Source organism: Rattus norvegicus, chromosome Y, assembly GCF_036323735.1.
Source record: "Rattus norvegicus strain BN/NHsdMcwi chromosome Y, GRCr8, whole genome shotgun sequence".
NCBI lineage: Eukaryota > Metazoa > Chordata > Mammalia > Rodentia > Muridae > Rattus > Rattus norvegicus.
In genome coordinates this window covers 31120565-31139922 of record NC_086040.1, presented here as the reverse complement: position 1 = coordinate 31139922, position 19358 = coordinate 31120565, and positions in this window count along the sequence as shown.

The window sequence follows — 19358 nt, the reverse complement described above, 5'->3', positions numbered from 1 at the left end:
TTCTACTTCTACTTCTTCTTCTTCTTCTTCTTCTTCTTCTTCTTCTTCTTCTTCTTCTTCTTCTTCTTCTTCTCCTTCTCCTTCTCCTCCTCCTCCTCCTCATCTTTCTTCTTCTTCTCCTTCTTCTTCTTCTTCTTCTTCTTATTATTATTATTATTATTATTATTATTATTATTATTATTATTACTACTATTATAATTAAGAAACCCTAAGTAGATCAAAATTAACCCTCCTCCAGTGCTCTTCCCCTTCCTGTTTCAAGAACTTACAATAAGAAAAGTCACAATAATATCTGCCCCTCCACCTCAGCACTAAATAAAGAAAAATTTTACTTTTTCTTAGCTATGGAAATTTTCTTGTTGACTGGGCTCATAGCTTCAGACTTGAAGTCAGGCATACTATGGACAATGGAGATCCTTTTGGAAGAAGCTGCTACGTTGGAGGAACTGGGTAACAGTGAGCAAGAGTAAGATGTTGGTCCACCACCTGATGCCTTGCTGAGAAAAAATTCTCCTCTTCTCAGCCTGAAAACTGGGCAAGCTGGGTAAACAGGCATAGCTAACAAGCCAGTCCAGTTTATACAGGGTATAAAGGGAGAGCATTTCATTGACTAAGTTGAATATAAACACTGTCCACTATTTTCTTATCACATGAAAGGAAACTTTGGTGGATTTTGTCTATCCTGGGTCCACAAAGATTACTTCTCACTATCATTGCCATTTCTTCCCTGGTAGGACCCTTAAGAGAACTGAGAGAGTCAGAGAAAGACACAGACAACAATAATCTGCATTGTAGAGATCAAGGCTATCTCATAAGAAACACTTCTTCGTGGCTGTGAATTCAGCAGAGAGAAATTGCAACCAACGCTTGATAATGCAGCTGATATCTGGTATACAGACTCATTGACTAACTGTTCTATTGGAGAAAGGAAGCATCAAAAGTTAGCATGAGACCAAAAAAAATACTAAAACTGAGTCAGAACTCTGATACATGTAGTAAGTGTTCCCAGTGTGGGTCACAAATAATATGAAGGATATATGTTTGAGCTAGAGTTACTCTGTTGAAGTCCTCAGATTTCATATGTACTTGAAAATCTGTCACAGCAAACTATATTGATATCATATGCTAGTCCGAGAGACCATACCCAAAAGTATATAATTCCTTCTGAAATACAGTGTTGAAAATACTGCACATCACACATTTGTATGTAAGGCTAAAATTAATGTTCTACCTAGATAAAAGCATTCTCTCAATCCTTATCTAAGTAACTTGTTTGTTTTTTTTTTTCCGTTTGGAAAATGGCTGAGTATTCTTCAGTTCCAAACATGAACTGAAGTGACTCTTCCTCAGACTGTACACATAGTGGACATCTGATTAGTAATTGACATTTTTAGACAGGTGGGTCTCCCCAAGGGTCTTTTAGGCATGAATAAGCATGTATAGCCATATTTTAGCCAAGGGATTCATGTAGTAGCTTAAATATTACAGGATCCCTCTGTTGCAAATAATTTTCTTTTACACAGGTGAAGGAAGGTGTATCAAAGGCTGAGTATCAAACGTTGTAGATATTACACCATCTGTAGATGATAATATACCAAGAAGAATCCCTTAGGATTACACTGATTGATCTAGATACTCCCACATGATTCTAATACAGAACAAGAAATCACTTAGCTTGGAAACTTAAAATAATATAGTGCTGCGGAGCTATGTGGAGTGTTAATAGATAATGAGAAACCACCTAAAAAGCACATGCATATGTACAAGATGCTATTCAAAAATTACCCAGAGGCAGATTGGCAACCTACATTCAGCACAAAATGATTGATTCTACACTTATAGATTCTGATCAGGTAAATTGAATATTGAGAAAGCTATATGAGAACTCACTTGGTTATCACATGACTGTAAAACTAGGTAGTCTCAACAAACATGACAATCAGGAAGCATAGCCTGATCTTGCCAACAATGGATGAAGTGCATTTAGCTGACGAGGTCTGACCATGAAACTCAAATTTCCAAAATACCAGGTAGGTTTGAATTTGCAGAACAATAAATACTTAATGAGTTTTGGGGCAAAATTCTATTCTAAAGACTCCAAAAATTATTTATCAACCAGCTCTTAATCCCTATGGAGAGATTAATTGTAGAAATAATGAATTTAATCTGTACCCCAGAGGTATAAATAATTGGTGCAATTTGAAGTGATTTGATATGTTAAAGAAACATGCAAAACAAAGGAGTTCAGGCTATCCTTGAACAGATTTGCTTCTAAAACATGTAGCACGAGTTACTGTGGAATGACCTACACACACACATGCACATATCCTACAATTAATTGATTTGTTCTGTGCTGTGTGTGGTATGCCAGACTAATCCAAGGTAGGAAGTATATAATCCACAAGTATTTTAAACCCAATATCAATGAAAAGAAATCAGAATTACTCTTGTGAATGCCATCCTAGATGAGTTAATCCAGATCAAAAAGGAAAAATGAGTTACATATTCACTTTAATCTAAATGTTAATTCTCTAAACTGTGTATCTGTATGATCAGTTTTGTGTAAGTGTCTAGTATGAACCAGACCGACCTTATTTTGAAAAGTGCAAGTGTACTTATGTATTGCTGAAAGACACAGTCAGGAACAGGAATATCAAATGTGAAGAGACAGGGAAAAGAGCAACAATGAAGGGAATGTAGTACATACAGTTAAATTGAGAGACATTTGAGGCATTGAATGGAAAACTAATGGAGTAGAAAAATTTTTTTTAAAATTTTTATCAAGTAATTAAACATTTGCTATAGTTACAAGGGCAGAAGATAAAATATTGAATGGGTTTATCTATGTGAAATTCGAATAATAAGTCACAACAATTTTGGATTTCAACTTTTAGTAAACCTATGTTACAAATACTGACTGTATAGTCATTAAGGAGAGAGATGTTAACATACATATCTTATATTGTTGGAAACATACATATCTTATATTATAAACATTGGAAGTGTAAAATAATCTATGTATTTGTTTACATTTCAAAGTCATTTCCCAAACTCTTCTTTCTGTCTTGAATCCTCCAAGCCTTTCCGATTTTCTTTGTTTCTATGATGGTGCTCCTCCATCTACATGGCCACTTCCACTTTAGCCATCTAACACCCTCCTTCTCTGGGGTATGATATTTCCACAAAACCAATTGCCTTCCTTTCCAGAGATGGCAGATGAGGCAGTTGTCTTCTCCCTATGCTTTACTGTCTGCATAGCAGTATCCATGTACTGGGAAAGTATACTCTTGTTGGTAAATTTCCTGAGACTCTGAAAGGTAAACTTAATTGATACTGTTGTTTTTCATATTGGTTTCCAATCCCTTTAAGATCATCCTTTAGGCATTCCACTAACTCATCTTATGTGGCTGTCATTTTCTTTCTTTTTTTTTTTTTTAGATTTATTTATTTATTATATATAAGTACACTGTAGCTGTCTTCAGATACACCAGAAGAGGGCATCAGATCTCTTTACAGATGGTTGTGAGCCACCATGTGGTTGCTGGGAATTGAACTCATGACCTCTGAAAGAGCAGTCGGGTGCTCTTAACCGCTGAGCCATCTCTCCAGCCCCTGTCATTTTCTTTCAAATGTTTAGCTGTACCACCATCTGTCTCAGTCAGGTGATGGCAGAGCCCCTCAGAGGACAGACATATTAGGGTCTAATCTGCAAGCACATCTTGACATCAGGAATAGTGCGAGGATTTACGGTCTGTGGATGAAATGATTCTTATGGTGTGGTGGTCTCTGAAGGGCCTTTCTTCATTCTCTGGTCTTTTTTTTTTTACATTTTTTAAGCCTTGGATATTTATACGTTAAAATTTTGAGCTGCGTGGCAGCACCATCCCTTCAATAGGGTCATGTTTAGCTACAAGGGGCAGTCTGTAGTCGTTCTATCTCTTTGCTGCTTTGTATTTCAACTAACATCATCCCAGTAGGTGTATGGGAGCCTTTTGGATTCTTGAAATCGGGGATTTCCCTGGGCATACCCAAGTTCACCACCCATCATTGATGATTATTGTTATTTATTCCACTTTTCCTCTGGATTTCTCTCTTCTGTTTTTTCATTGTTGCTGCTCCCCCGACTTTGTCTATCCTTCTGTACCTGTAGCTAGGTCCCATTTTCCCTCCTCGTTCTAAGTTTGTTGCAAGCTTCCACAATTGGTTTTCTTTCATGTTACCATGCATGTGATGAAGGATTTTAATTGTGGGTATTCTGAACTTTGTGGCTAACATCCAAATGTCCCTAATTACATCCCATGATAGGACCTTTTCAATCTCTGTTAATTCACTATTTTCCAGTTCCATCTCTTTGCCTACAGTGTTCTTGGTCTCCGCATTTTTAATACCTGAGTAGTGTTCTTTGTTTTATTATAGCACACTTTCTCTATTTATTCCTCGTGGAGATGACACTATAGAGGGGTGAAGAAATTCCCTGAAACCCTGGGAAGACGAGGAACATGCCTTTTTGGTAGAAAAAGGAGTTACTTGAGCATCTTGGGACAATATGGAATGGCCAGCATGCCCTTGTAAGGAATGGCAACTTTCCACAATTCCTTGGTCATTTTTGGAAAATTCCAGGTCCCTTTGGACAGATGGAGAAGGTGTGGGTCTCACCTGAGGAATAGTTGTAGCTTTTGTTGTCTCTTTGGCAGCAGAAGATGGCACTAGATCCCTTTTGGCAGAAGGGGGAAGGTTGAAACTGTCTTCCTTTAGGAGAAATTTCTCAAGACTGCATCAGAATAATCAAATCATAAGACTTTGTTTCTAGAAACTGGGTGCCTGTGGTCTACTGTGGTAGAGGGAGAATGTCGACTATTTCTCCCCAGAGTGGAAATGTAAATAAATCTACTTGGGTAGATGGGGATAGTTGTAAAGCATGCTGATCAGATGCAGTAGATCCTAAGACATCCTTCTCAGATGAGGAAGGTCTTAATGTACAGTGTATATGTGTGGAAATCCTGAATGTAACGTCATAATGGGGGGAAGGTATTAGAACTACCTCTGAAGATGTGACCTCTCCTAGAGCATCCTAGACAAATGTGAGAGGTCTGAGAGACTCATGAGCAGATAAGGATGTTTCTAGATATTGTTGTGTAACTGTGGAAGTTCCAAAAAAAATTCTTTGGCTGGAGAAGTGAAAACAGACTTTTGAATAGAAGTGTCAGGTTTACTAGGTTGCTTGATAGGCAAAGCAGGTTCCAAGGCCCCTTCAGAAGATATAGTAAAATCCAAAGCCTTTAAGGTATTTGGCAGATGTTCTGGGTCTGCTTGTGGGTATAAAGAAGGACTCACAACCATTTGTGCATATTTGGAAGAGTGTGTAGCATCTTCTGTAGTTGGGGAAAATGGCTGATCTTGAGGAGATAAAGAAGTTCCTATAGCCTCCTGTGAAGTTTGCTGAGGTCATATGCATTCTTTTGCACAAATGGAATCCAAGGAATCTCTTTCCTCAGATATCGAGTATGCTACAGACACTGGTGTTTGCATATCATGTTTCCCCACTCCTCATTCACATATGGTTGTATCCATAACCTTCTCTACAGATGGAATATGTCCTAGAACATCTTTTGTACATGTGTCACATCCATAAGCCATCTCTAAAGATGTGGCTGTGGTTAGAACTACTTTTGTAGATGTTTCTTTTCCCACAGTCTCTTTATGAGATAGAGTACTACTCAGAGAATCCTGCTCAGATTTGGGAAATTCTAGCATCTCTGATGTATATGTGGAAAATTTTGGAGCCTCTCCTTTCAGGACAGAACAACCTAGAGTCCCCTGAGGGGGAAAGGGATGTTTTATCTTCTCTGGAAATTGTACAAATATGGAGCCTGCATGGCTCATTAACTGTGTCTTGTGATAAACTTGGTTGTTTTTGTGCTTATGACAAGTCAGGGGGTCCTTTTGTGTGATAGAGGATATTTGAGTAACTTCTGATGTATAGGGACATAGGAACCACTGGGGGAGATGGTGAGGGTGCAAGATCACAATATTTATGTGCAGAAGGCCCAAGAGTCACTTGGGTAGACTCAAAATTTTCTACCACATCTTGCATGGGTGTGGAACTCTCAAGAACCCCTTCTGAAACTGTAAATGGTCCTTAATCTAATGGTGTACAGGAAGAAAGTTTTGTCTTACTTGGGCTGGTATGTGTGTTATGAGATTCAGTTTGCGGAATTTTGACTTTATTTTGTCCCCTTTGACCATAGTGATGATTTAAGCCCATTTTTAATAGTGGAGGACTTTGAAGGCCCTTTTGGTTTGATATGGAAGTTCTGAAAACCCCTTTGTCAGCAGAAACAGGTTTCAAACTCATTTTACCCAAAGCAGATTGCATAAGGCACTTTGTTGGAGAGTGGGGATATCTTGAGTTTCTTTGTGAGTGGACATAGCTCTGTGCCCTGCTAAGACCATCAGAGGGGCAGAAACCTCTGAGATCTCTGCTCACATTATGACTCAAGAAAAAAAAAAAAAAACCTAGCTCCATCTGGGCCTCCTGTGCATAGGTACATAGGAGCAGTAGGGGAAGGACATTTCTGGTTGCAGCCCTCATGGTAAGCTGAAAGTCAGCACAAAAAGTGAGCTCAGGCCTGAGACAAGAGGTGAATTCAACATTTCTGCTCGAGGTGAGCTGACTGGTGGACTCAGGATACGCAAAGGCAGAACTCCTCTGGGAATAAGCATTTCCAGTTTTTAGCTGGCTCTTTAATGTAGGCACAGAGACTCCTACTTCTGCCCAGCATTGCCCAGGTCTCTGTCCCAAGACAAAACTGCATAGTGCTTCTGGACACAGGAATATAGGAGGAGTAAAGCTACTGGAGCACCATGTTCCAGACAGTGCCAAAACTGAACAGAACTGGTCAAACAGATCCCTGTACCCAAATCCTGAAGTTGGGGCAACTAGACCTTCAGAGAAGCAGACACTCCTGGGAAACCAGAGGAGACTACTCTCTGCCCATAATCCTGACTCAAGAGGAAAACATCTTGTGCCATCTGTTCCCCCTCCCCCAACAGAGGGACCTAGGAGAAGTATGGGAATTTCGCTCTGGTTCTAGCCCACAGGGACAGCTGAAAGTCAGTGGAAAAGAGCAATTACATGCCTAGATCAGAATACACTTTTCTCATAACTGGGTACAAGAAAACAGGAAAACAAGTCTACAGCAGTACGGACACATGAGCCTACAAGACAGTCAAGCCACTGTCAGAAAGAACAAGCCAATCTAACTCCAGAGACAACCTGATGGCTAGAGGCAAGCACAGAATCACAAGCAACAGAAATCAAGACTACTTGGAGTCATCAGAACCCCTTTCTCCCAACAAAACACACACTGGATATCTAAACACACCAGAAAAGGAAGATCTAGTTTTAAATTCACATTTTATCATGACGAAGGAGGATGTTAGGAAGGTCATAAATAACTCCCTTAAGAAAATACAGGACAACAGAAAATACAGAAGTAAACAAGTAGAATCCCATAAAGAGAGACACAAAACTACCTTAAAGAACTACGGGAAGAACAGCAAAACATGAAAAGGAAATGAACAAAACCACCCAGGAATTAAAAATGGAAATAGAAACAATTAAGGAAGCACAAAGGAAGACAACCCTGGAAATGAAAAACCTAGAAAAGAGACCAGGAGTCATAGATGTGAGAATCACCAACAGGATAAAAGATATAGAAGACATAATCTAAGGAGCAGAAGTTTGCATAGAAATCATTGACACAACTGTCAAATATAAGGTAAAACTGAAAAGCACCTAGCCCAAAACATACATGAAATCCAGGACACAATGAGAAGATCAAACCTAAGCTTAACAGATATAGAAGAGGGTGAAGACTGCCAAATCTAGGGACAGTAATATCTTCAACAAAAGTATAGAATAAAACTTCCATAATCTAAAGAAAGAGATCCCCATAAACATATTCAAAGCCTACAGAACTCCAAATAGATTGGACCAGAAAAGGAAATCCTCCCATCACATAATAATCAAAACACCAAATGCGAAAAACAAATAAAAATATTAAAAGCAGTAAGGGAAAAGGTCAAGTAACATATAAAGGCAAACGTATCAGAATTACACCAGAATTCTCAAAAGAGACTATGAAAGCCAAAAGATCCTGGACAGATGTCATACAGACATTAAGGTAACAAAAATGCCAGCCCACACTACTGTATCCAGCAAAACTCTCTACTAACGTTGATGGAGAAACCAAGATATTCCATGATTAAACCAAATTTACACAATATCTTTCTACATATCCAGTCATACAAAGGACATTAACTGCAAAACCCCAACATAAGGAGGCAGGTAAAATCATAGATAAAGCAAGAAATTAATCTTTTCACAACAAAACAAAGAGAAGAGAAGCAGACAAACATAAACTAACCTCCAGTTATGAAAATAAGAGAAAGTTATCATCACTATTCCTTAAGATCTCTCAATATCAATGGACTCAATTCCCCACTAAAAAAACACAGACTGACACTCTGGATATGTAATGAGGACCCCACGTTTTGCACTACAGGAAACTCATTTCAGAAACAAAGATAGACACTACCACAGAGTAAAAGGCTTGTTAAAAACTTTTCAAGCAAATGATCTAAAGAAGCAAGTGGGAGTAGCCAGTCTAATATCATATAAAATCCACTTTCATCCAAAAGTCATCAAAAATCATAAGGAAGGACACCTTATAATTATCAAAGGAAAAATCCACCAAAATGAACTTGAAATTATAAATATCTATGCTCCAAATACAGGGTACCTACATACAAAAAAGAAACCTTACTAAAGCTGAAAGAAAATATTGCACCTCAAACAATAATAGCAATAGATTTCAACTCCCTATTCTCATCACTAGACAGATCACAGAAAGAGAATTTAAAAAGAGTCATAGACAGACTAAGAGAAGGTATAAACCAAATGGACTTAACAGATATTTAGAGAACATACTATCCTAAAACAAAAGGATATACCTCCTTCTCACCATCTCTTTGCACATTCTCCAACATTGATCATACAATCAGTCAAAAAGCAGTCCACAAATGACACAGAAAGATAGAAATAATCCAAGGCATCCTTTCACACCACCATGGGCTAAGGCTGTACTTCAATAACAATTAGGAAAGAACACCCACATATACATGGAAGTTGAACAATGCTGTACTCAGTGATAACTTGGTCAAGGAAAAAATCAAAGAGTTCTTAGAATTAAATGAAAATGAAGGTACAACATACCCAAAACTCTTGGAACACAATGAAAGCTGTGCTAAGACAAAAACTCATAGCTCTGAGTGCCTGCAGAAAGAAATAGGAGAGAGAATACATCAGCAGCTTGACAGCAAACCTAAATCATATAGAACAAAAAGAAGCAAATAACTGCAGGACTAGTAGTAGGCAGGAAATAATCAAACTCAGAGCTGAATTATACCAAGTAGAAAAAAGGGACTATACAAAGAATCAACACAACCAATACCTGGTTCTCTGGGAAAATCAACAAGATACATTAACCCATAGCCAGACTCACCAGTGCATACAGAGAGTGTGAAAAATTAACAAAATCAAATATTAAAAAGTAAGACAAGGGGGTTGGGGACTTAGCTCAGTGGTAGAACGCTTGCCTAGAAAGCGCAAGGCTCTGGGTTCGGTCCCCAGCTCTGGAAAAAAAAGAAAAAAAAGGGAGACAAAACAGCAGAATCAGAGGAAATTAAAAGAAATCATTGTATAACAAAAACCTATGTTCAACAAAACTTGAAGATCTGGAGAAAGTGGACAATTTTCTAGACAAATACAAGAGAAAAAAATTAAATCAGGAAAAGTTAAACTATTTAAACAACCCATAACTCCCAAAATAATACAAGCAATCATCAAACCTCTCCCAACCAAAAAGAGTACAGGATCAGGTGGGTTTAGTGCATATATCCATCCAAATTCATTGAAAATTTCAAAACAATACTGTCCAAACTATTTCATAAAATTGAAACACATGGAGTACTACCAAGTTGCTTTAATGAAGCCACAATTACTCTTATAACTAAAACACAGAAAGAGCCAACAAAGAAAGAAAATTTCAGACCAATTTCCCTTATCAATATCGACACAAAAATACTCAATGAAATTCTTGCAAACCTAGTCCTACAACACATTAAACAATCATCCATTATGATTAAGTAGGAATTATCCCAGGCTTGCAGGGATGCTTTAATGTACAGAAAACCAACAACGTAATCCACTATATTAACAAACTCAAAGATGAAAACCACATGATCCTTTCATTAGATGCTGGGAAAATTTTGACAAAATTCAACATCACTTCATGATAAAAGTCCTGGAAAGTAGAAGAATTTAAGGCCCACACCTAAACATATACAGCAAATACGTAGCTAACATTAAACTAAGTGGAAAGAAACTTAAAGCAGTCACACTGTAATCAGGGAATGGACAAGGCTACCCACTCTCACAAAACTTATTCAATATAGTTCTAGACATCTTAGCCACAGCAATCAGACACTGAAGGAAGTCAAAGGGATATAGTTTGGAAAGGAAGAAGTCAAAATAACACTGTATGTAGATGATATGATAGTATACTTAGTGACACCAAAGGTTTCACAAAAGAAGTACTAAGCTTGATATACAATTTCAGCAAAGTGCTGGGTATAAAAATAACTGTGCACAAAAACTAAACAGGTGGAGAAATAAACTAGGGATATGACACCCTTCACAATAGCCCCAAATAATATAAAATATCTCGGGGTGACTTTATCCAAGCAAGTAAAAAATATGAGCATATGAGTAAAACCTCAAGTCTCTGAAGAAACTGAAGGAGATTTCAGAAGATGGAAAGATCTCCTATTTCCATGGACTGGCAGGATTAATATAGTAGAAACGGCCATTGCACCAAGAGCAACCTACAGATTCATTCCAATCCCCATCAAAATTCAAATCCAATTCTTCATAGAGTTAGACAGAACAATTCATAAATTCATTTTGAATAACAAAAAACACATAATAGCTAAAACTGTCCCCAACAATAAAAGGACTTCCCTAGGAATCACAATTCCTGTACTTAAGAAGTATTACAGAGCAACGGTGATAAAAAAACTGTATGATATTGAGACAGAATCAGCAAATAAACCAGTGGAATAGAACTGAAGACCCAGAAATGAACCCATACACCCTTGGTCACTTAATTTTTGAGAAAGGAGACAAAACCATACAATGGGAAAAAAAGAGCATTTTCAGCAAATGGTGCTGGTTCAACTGGAGGTCAGCATATAGAAGAAGGCAAATTGATCCATTCTTACTGCCCTGTAGAAAGCTGAAGTACAACTGGATCAAGGACCTCCACATCAAACCAGATAAACGCATACTAACATAAGAAAAAGTGGGAAAGCATCTAGAACACATGGGCAGTGGAGAAAATTTCCTTAACAAAACAGGAATGGCTCATGCTCTAAGATCAAGAATCAACAAATGCGAACTCACAAAACTCCAGACTTTCTGTACGGCAGAGGACACTGTTGTTAGGACAAAATGGCAACCAACAGATTGGGAAAAGATCTTTACCAATCCTAAAACAGATAGAGGGCCAATACCCAAAATATACAAAGAAATCATGAAGTTAGACTACAGGGAGACAAATAACCATATTGAAAAATAGGGTTCAGAGCCAAACAAAGAATTCACAATCGAATGGCAGTGAAACACTTAAAGAACTGTTCAACATCTATAGTCATAAGGGAAATGCAAATCAAAACAACCTTGAGATTTCACCTCACACCAGTCAGAAAGGCTAAGATCAAAAACTCATGTGACAGCAAAATCAGGCCACATGCTGGTGAGGATGTGGAGAAAAAGGAACACCCCTCCATTGTTGGTTGGATTGCAGACTGGTACAACCATTCTGAAAATCAGTCTTGAGGTTCCTCAGAAAATTGGACATTGAGTTATCTGAAGTCCCAGCTACTCCTCGCTTGGGCATATACCCAAAAGATGCCCCAACATATAACAAAGACACATGCTCCACTATGTTCATAGCAGCCTCATTTATTATAGCCAGAAGGTGGAAAGAACCCAGAAGTGTTTCTACAGAGGAATGGATACAGGAAATATGGTATATCTGCACAATTTAGTGTCATTAAGAGATACTAGGTTAATAACGATGGAGAAAAGAAAACTATACTGGCTCTTTATATGACATGGATCATATCTATAAGACACAAAATACCTTATTCATCAGAAATAAAGTAATGGAATTAAATATGCTATATATTTGAATAAATGCTTAAAATAATGGCACAGTAATTATCAAAAATTACATGAAAAATACTAAATACTAAACCCACAAATCTTTGGTGAAGTACAAATACAAATGTCAGTGAAATTATTTGTGATTCAATAGTACCACCGAAGGAATATGTACCTGATGGAATCTGTCTATTCCAGTTATAACTCCATAAATGTCTTTACCTTCTCACTGTTCACAATATCCATGTTACAAAATTGGAAAAATAAATTACATAGGCACTAGACCTTTATTTAATCATCAAATAGCAAAATTTTATCCTTGGCATGGATATTGATGAAACTAGACTTCATTTTGCAAGTTGAAAGTTCAGAAGTATGAAGATAATTATCTAAATCTTATGAAAGTGGGCAACTGCTGTTTGTTTGAATTTGAAGCCTCTTCTATAGAAGGAAAGTCAGATGTCATGTTATAAACATTGACAGTTTTCTCATGGCTCACATGGTCATAGAGAGGATCCTACTACTCCTGTTTTGCTAAATGGCCATGTTGTCAAACTGCGTTCCAATTCTCATTGTTTTTGTCCATACATTACTGCTTTTATGGCCTGTGGTCAGAGAAATGTATAGGTGTACTGGGCAGCAATTACTGTAGTTCTGTGTAACTGGTATAAGTGCTAAGACCGTGAGAAGAAGAAAGCTGAGCATAAGGCTGGGGAAACATTGCAGAAAAGGAGAAGACAGAACTTGAGGAGAGAGGATGTAATCATGACATCTAGACATGACACAGTTATTGGAACTATGGACTCACTGCATCTACAGTAGAATGCACAAGTCTTGTACACAATTAAGACAATGAATTAGGGAAGATCCCAGCAGGCAGTACTCAGTGAACCAATGGATTATAAAGAAAATAAAACAGGAAAATATAAAGAACATGAAGCTAGAAAGGGAATTTATCCAGAGAGAGAAGAACCAAGTTAATGATTGGTGTGATCAAGGTACATTATATACATGTGTGAATAATAAATAAAAATTCCAAAATAAAAAAACAGTTCTGAAAATATATTATGGATTTTTATATCCTATGTAAGTCATTTTTCCCTAAAAGTAGAATAGAGTATCCTAACTTGTAGTAAATTGCAAAAAAGTCAGTGTAAGAATGTAGTTACATTAGTCAGTGCATGCTATCTCCATTATGGATATATCAAACTGAGGCTCATTAATCTGTACAGTTAACTTATATCACCTGTTCAAATAAAATAAAATGAAACACTGTGTAATGATCCACCAAAATCAAACTGCACACTGGAGATATAAAAGCAAACCGAAAAATGGCCTTTCTTAATCTCAACCATTTCACTTTTTGAAACTCTGAATACATTTAAACATAAAAGTTCTAACCTGATGCCCAGCATATATTATGGTGTATTTGTGACTTATATGGTAAGACTTTTAGGGTTGTGCATTGCCATCAATTATGTCATTAATATTTAAAATCCTAGGACATCAAGATCTAAAATCCACGGGCTTTGGTCCTGACAGCCAGGAATTGAACTCTGAACATGATCACTTTATATTAATTAGCTAAACTCTGAAAGGCAATTAGGATCTGGGGAACATCCTCTTGGAGTCAGGGAAAGAAGGGGTGGAATGGGATGAGGAATGGTGGGAGGGGTCCAGGAGAGTGTACAATGGAAGGATTATATATATATATATATATTATAAATAGTTTCACTCATAAATTCAAATGCTAGATTCTTTTTAACATCTACATTGCATTTCAATCGTGATGTTTAGTGTTTTTGCTTATTGAACTGTGTAAGCATTAATGGTAAATTTACTCTTCATCCTATTTGCGAATTTTCTCCTTTCTTATTAAATTGCAACAATTGTGTTTGCATATGTAGGAGGCTTACTATTCATAATTTGTGCAGAAAATATATATATATGAATCTTTTTATTTTAATAGTATGTTATGTGTGAATGTCTATGTATAGATTTGTGCACATGACCACAGGCACCTGGTGAGACCAGAAGATGTCAGATAACCTGGAGCTGCTTTCACAGCAGGTTGGAAGTGGCTTGATCGATGTTGGAAAATGAACGTGTTTGCTCTTAAAAGCAGTAAGTGCTCTTAAACACTAATCAAATACTACATTACTTATTCCATAGTAAAATCAAATTATTTATAATTGTGTGATGTATTTTAGGGTATCTTTGAATTTGAGACATCTTGCCACATTTTAAGTGATATGAATACATTCAGGCATTATTTTTGCAGCTTTCTTTATCATCGTAAGATGTGTTCGATTAAATATGTTATTATTATGCACTAAATCCTTCAAATGTTTACTTACAGAACGTTAGGTTGGTGTCTGTTTCTCTCCTCTGGAATGACTATATTAATTTTACAGTTTGCAGTTCTCTCTTTCTTTACACAATCCATCTGCTGTGTTTTTGCTTTCATATACAATGAAGTAAAAGCCTTTTAGTTTTTCTTTGAATACTTAATGTACTAAGAAAATGTGTTGAAGGTCAATACATTATTCTTTAAAATGTTCCTAGAGTTTTGTTTTTTTCTTTTTCCTATTATAATTGTTCTCATTAGTCTCATTATTAATATTATGTGTAACCTTTTATGTGTTCTGGTCATGTAGTAAATATAGGATTCTTCCAAACATTTACGTGTAGGTATCAAATTAATTTCTTGGTTCTTTATTGCATGAAATTTTATCTGCTAAACCACCTCACTGGAACACAATATAACACTTTAAGGTGACATATAGCTCCAGGCTGCTTTTATATACACAATGTTTTCATCATTTGGCTTTTAATATATATATTTCATTATTCTAATATATTTTATTTTCCATGTCCATTTGGTAACTCTAGTATTCTTATTTTAATATTTAATTAATAATTTACTCATAATTATTATGCACTTGATACCTAGGTAATATGAAATTATCTTAGATACAATTTAATACATGCAATTAGTTACCTGAAGCATGAAGTTTGGTACATAACTTTGTTCACTATTACTATGCATTTGCATAAAACAGAGAATATTTCATCATCACAATCCTGATGCCAATTTTACGTAGTATGACAGCTAATAACTATCTGTGACATTTAATGACTTAAAAGGATTTAGGATTATATTGTTAAATGATATTTCCCCAACATCAACTAAATAGATTTTATTTTGCTTCAATTAATTAAACGTGCTATAGCAGGAAAATTTTAATTTCCTTTTTTTAGTTAAGACTAAATTTAACTTTTACATCCTCCTGCCTATCAGAAAGTCAACATTCATTTACAAGAAGATGTGCCAGGCACAGGTCAAATTTCTAGTATATCATGTAATTACAATCACCAGTCTTGTCATTTTCAAGTAATTGTTAATATCATGCCTGTAAAACAAAATGAACAACATGTCCGGATAACCATAAGGGCAGTGCAGTGGCACAAATAGCTTGATGATAGCCAACAGCTATCTAATTTTGCTTAAGTCCTGATCAATGAACATGGATGGTACTGGTAATTTAGCCACATATATAAGGCTATTGAACCTGTGGTTATGGGGGAGAATATACAGCCCCTTACTTACTTAAGCCAGTATCATACCTAACAACAATCAAAGCCATGTGTCCTTATATACAGAATTAATTATAGTCTCTGAAACAAAGATCACAGTAAAAATCTCAGCCATTCAAAATGCAGGATAGAAATTTCAAGCCCAGTCTCAATGGCTCTATCCACAAAATGTCACTTGATTCAAGTTTGAGGAACCTTACAGAAGAGGGGGCAAGAAGATTGTAAGAGACTAAAGTTTACTATGAGATGGTGTCTCAAAGTAACACCAGAAATTAAACTTATAGCATATCACTAACATGACTGCCTAAACAACAGCTGAGGAAGAGAGGGAATGGGGAAGAATGGAAGTTTAGTTTTCTTTCTGTTTCAATTCCTCCTCCTCCTCTTCCTCCTCCCCCTCCTCCTGCTCCTCCCTCCTCCTCCTTCTTCTTCCTCTTCCTTCTCTTCCTCCTCTTCTTCCTCTTCCTCCTCTTCTTCCTTCTCTTCCTCCTCTTCTTCCTCCTCTTCCTCCTCCTCCACCTCTCTTTCTTTCTCTCTCTCTCTCTCTCTCTCTCTCTCTCTCTCTCTCTCTCTCTCTCTTTCTCTGTCTCATTGTTGGATATTTCCTGTTTACATTTCGAATGTTATTCCCTTTTCCAGGTTTCCAGTCCATAAGCCCCTTAACCTTTCCCCCTACCCTTCTATAAGGGAGTACACATCTCCACCCATGGCCTCCCCACACCTCCCCACTTTCCCCTACACTAGTATTCCAACCTTGTCAGAAAAAAGTGTTTCTCATTCAATTGTTTCTCAGCAAGACCATCCTTTGCTACATGCAGTTGGAACCATTGGACAGTCCATGTATAGTCTTTCTGTTGTGGTTAGGTCCCTGGAAGCTCAGGTTAGTTAGCATTGTCATTATTATGGGGTTGCAAATCCCTTCAGGACTTTCAATCCTTTCTCTAATTCCTACAACTGGGGTCTGATTCTTGGTTCAGTGGTTTGATGATGCATTGCCTCTGTATTTGACATATTCTGGCTGTGTCTCTCAGGAGGGATCAATATCCAGTCATTGTCAGCCTGCACTTCTTAGCTTCATCCATCTTATCTACATTTGGTACTGTATATATGGGCTATATATGGGCCAGGCTCTGAACGGCAGGTCCTTCAGTCTGTTATAAACTTTGCCTCCTTATCCCCTCCCATGGGTATTTTGGTTCCCCTTTTAAAGAAGGAGTGAAGCATCTGCATTTTACTTATCCTTCTTGAGTTTCATGTGGTCTGCATATTACATGATGGGGAATTCAAGGTTTTTGGATAATATCTACTAATCAATGAAAGCATCCAAGTGTGTTTTTCGTGATTGAAGAATCTCACTCAGGATGATATTTTCTAGTTCATTCAATTTGCCTATGAATTTCATGAAGTCATTGTTTTGATGGCTGAGTAATATTCTGTAGTGTAGATGCACCACATTTCTGTATCCATTCCTCTGTTGAAGGTCATCTGGGTTCTTTCCAGATTCTGGCTATTTTAAATAAGACTGCTATGAACATAGTTGAATATATTTCTCTGTTGTACATTGGACCATCTTTTGGGTATATGCCCAAGAGAGGTATAGCTGGGTCCTAAGTTCATGGAATGTCAAATATTCTGAGGAACCCTCAGACTGATTTACCAAAGGGTTGTACCAGTCTGCAATTCCACCAACAATGGAGGAGTCTTACTCTTCCTCCATATCCTTGCCAGCATCTGCTGTAACCTGAGATTTATATCTTTCCATTCTGACTCGTGTAAGGTGGATTCTCAGAATTGATTTGATTTGAATTTCCCTGAAGACTATGTATGTTGAATATTTATTTAGTTGTTTCTTGGCCATTCGATAACATTCAGCTGAGAATGTTTTCTAACTCACTGTACCCCATTTTAATAGGATATTTTTGCTTTCTAGAGTCTAACTTCTGAAGTTCATTGTATATTTCGGATATTAACACTATCAGTTATAGGATTGGTAAAAAATGTTTTCCCAATATTTTGGTTACAGTTTTGTCCTAATCACAGTGTCTTTTGGCTTACAGAAATTTTGCTGGTTTATGAGGTCCTTTTGTCAATTCTTGATCTTAGAGCATAAGTCAATGGTAATTTTTCAGCAAATTGTCTCCAGTGGCAATGTGTTCAAGACTCTTCCCCACCTTTTCTTCTATTAGTTTGAGTGTATCTGGTTTGATGTGTAGGTCCTCGATTCACTTGTAGTTAAGCTTTGTACATGGTCATAAAAATGGGATAATTTGCATTCTTCTACATGATGACTTCTAGTTGAACCAGCACTATTTTTGGAAAATGCTATGTTTCTTCCTTTGGATGGTTTTATCTCCTTTGTCAAATATCAAACGATAGGTATGTGGGTTCATTTCTGGGTCTTCAATTCTATTCCACTGGTCTATCCACCTGACTCTGTACCAATACCATGTAGTTTTTACCACTATTGCTCTGTAATACTGCTTGGGTCCAGGGGTGATGATTCCCCCAGGAGTTCTTTTATTGTTGAGGATAGGTTTAGCTATCCTGGCTTTTTCTTATTCTGAATGTATTTGCAAATTGCTCTTTCTATCTCTATTAAAGAAGTGAGTAGGAACTTTGATGGAGATTGCATTGAATGTGTACATTGCATTTGGCAAAATGGTCATCTTTACTATATTAATCCTGTCAATCCATGAGCATGGAAGCTCTATCTATCTTCTGAGGCCTTCCTCAATTTCTTTCTTCAGACATTTGAACTTCTTGTCATACAGATCATTTACTTGCTTGGTTAAACTTACACCAAGACATTATATATTACTTGAAATTTTTGTGGAGCATGTGATTTCATTATTTTCTTTCTCAGCCTGTTTATCCATTGAGGAGAGGAAGGCTCCTGGTATGTTTGAGTTAATTTTATATTCTGACACTTTGCTGAAGTTATTTATCAGGTTAAGAAGTTCTCTGGTGGAACTTTTGGGATTACTTAAGTATATACTATCCTATCATCTGCAAATAGTGATATTTTCATATCTTCCCTTCCAATTTGTATCCGTTTGACTCCCTTTTGTTGTCTGGTTTCTCTGACTATGACATGGAGTCCAGTATTGAATAAGTAGGAAGAGAGTTGGGCAGGCTTGTCTAGTCCCTGATTTTAGTTGGATTGGTTTATGTTTCTTTCCATTTAGTTTGATGTTAGCTACAGGTTTGCTGTATATTTTTTACAGTATGTTTTAAATGAGCCTTCAATTCGTGATTTTTCCAGAACTTTTATCCACAAGGGTTGTTGAATTTTTTTCAAATGCTTTCTCACCATCTAATGAAATGATCATGTGCTCCTTATCTTTGAGTATGTTTACATGATGGATTACATTTATGAATTTTCCTATATTAAACCATCCCTCCATCCCTGGGTTCAAGTCTACTATATCCTGTTGGATGATTTTTTTTATGTGTTCTTAGATTTGGTTTGCAAGAA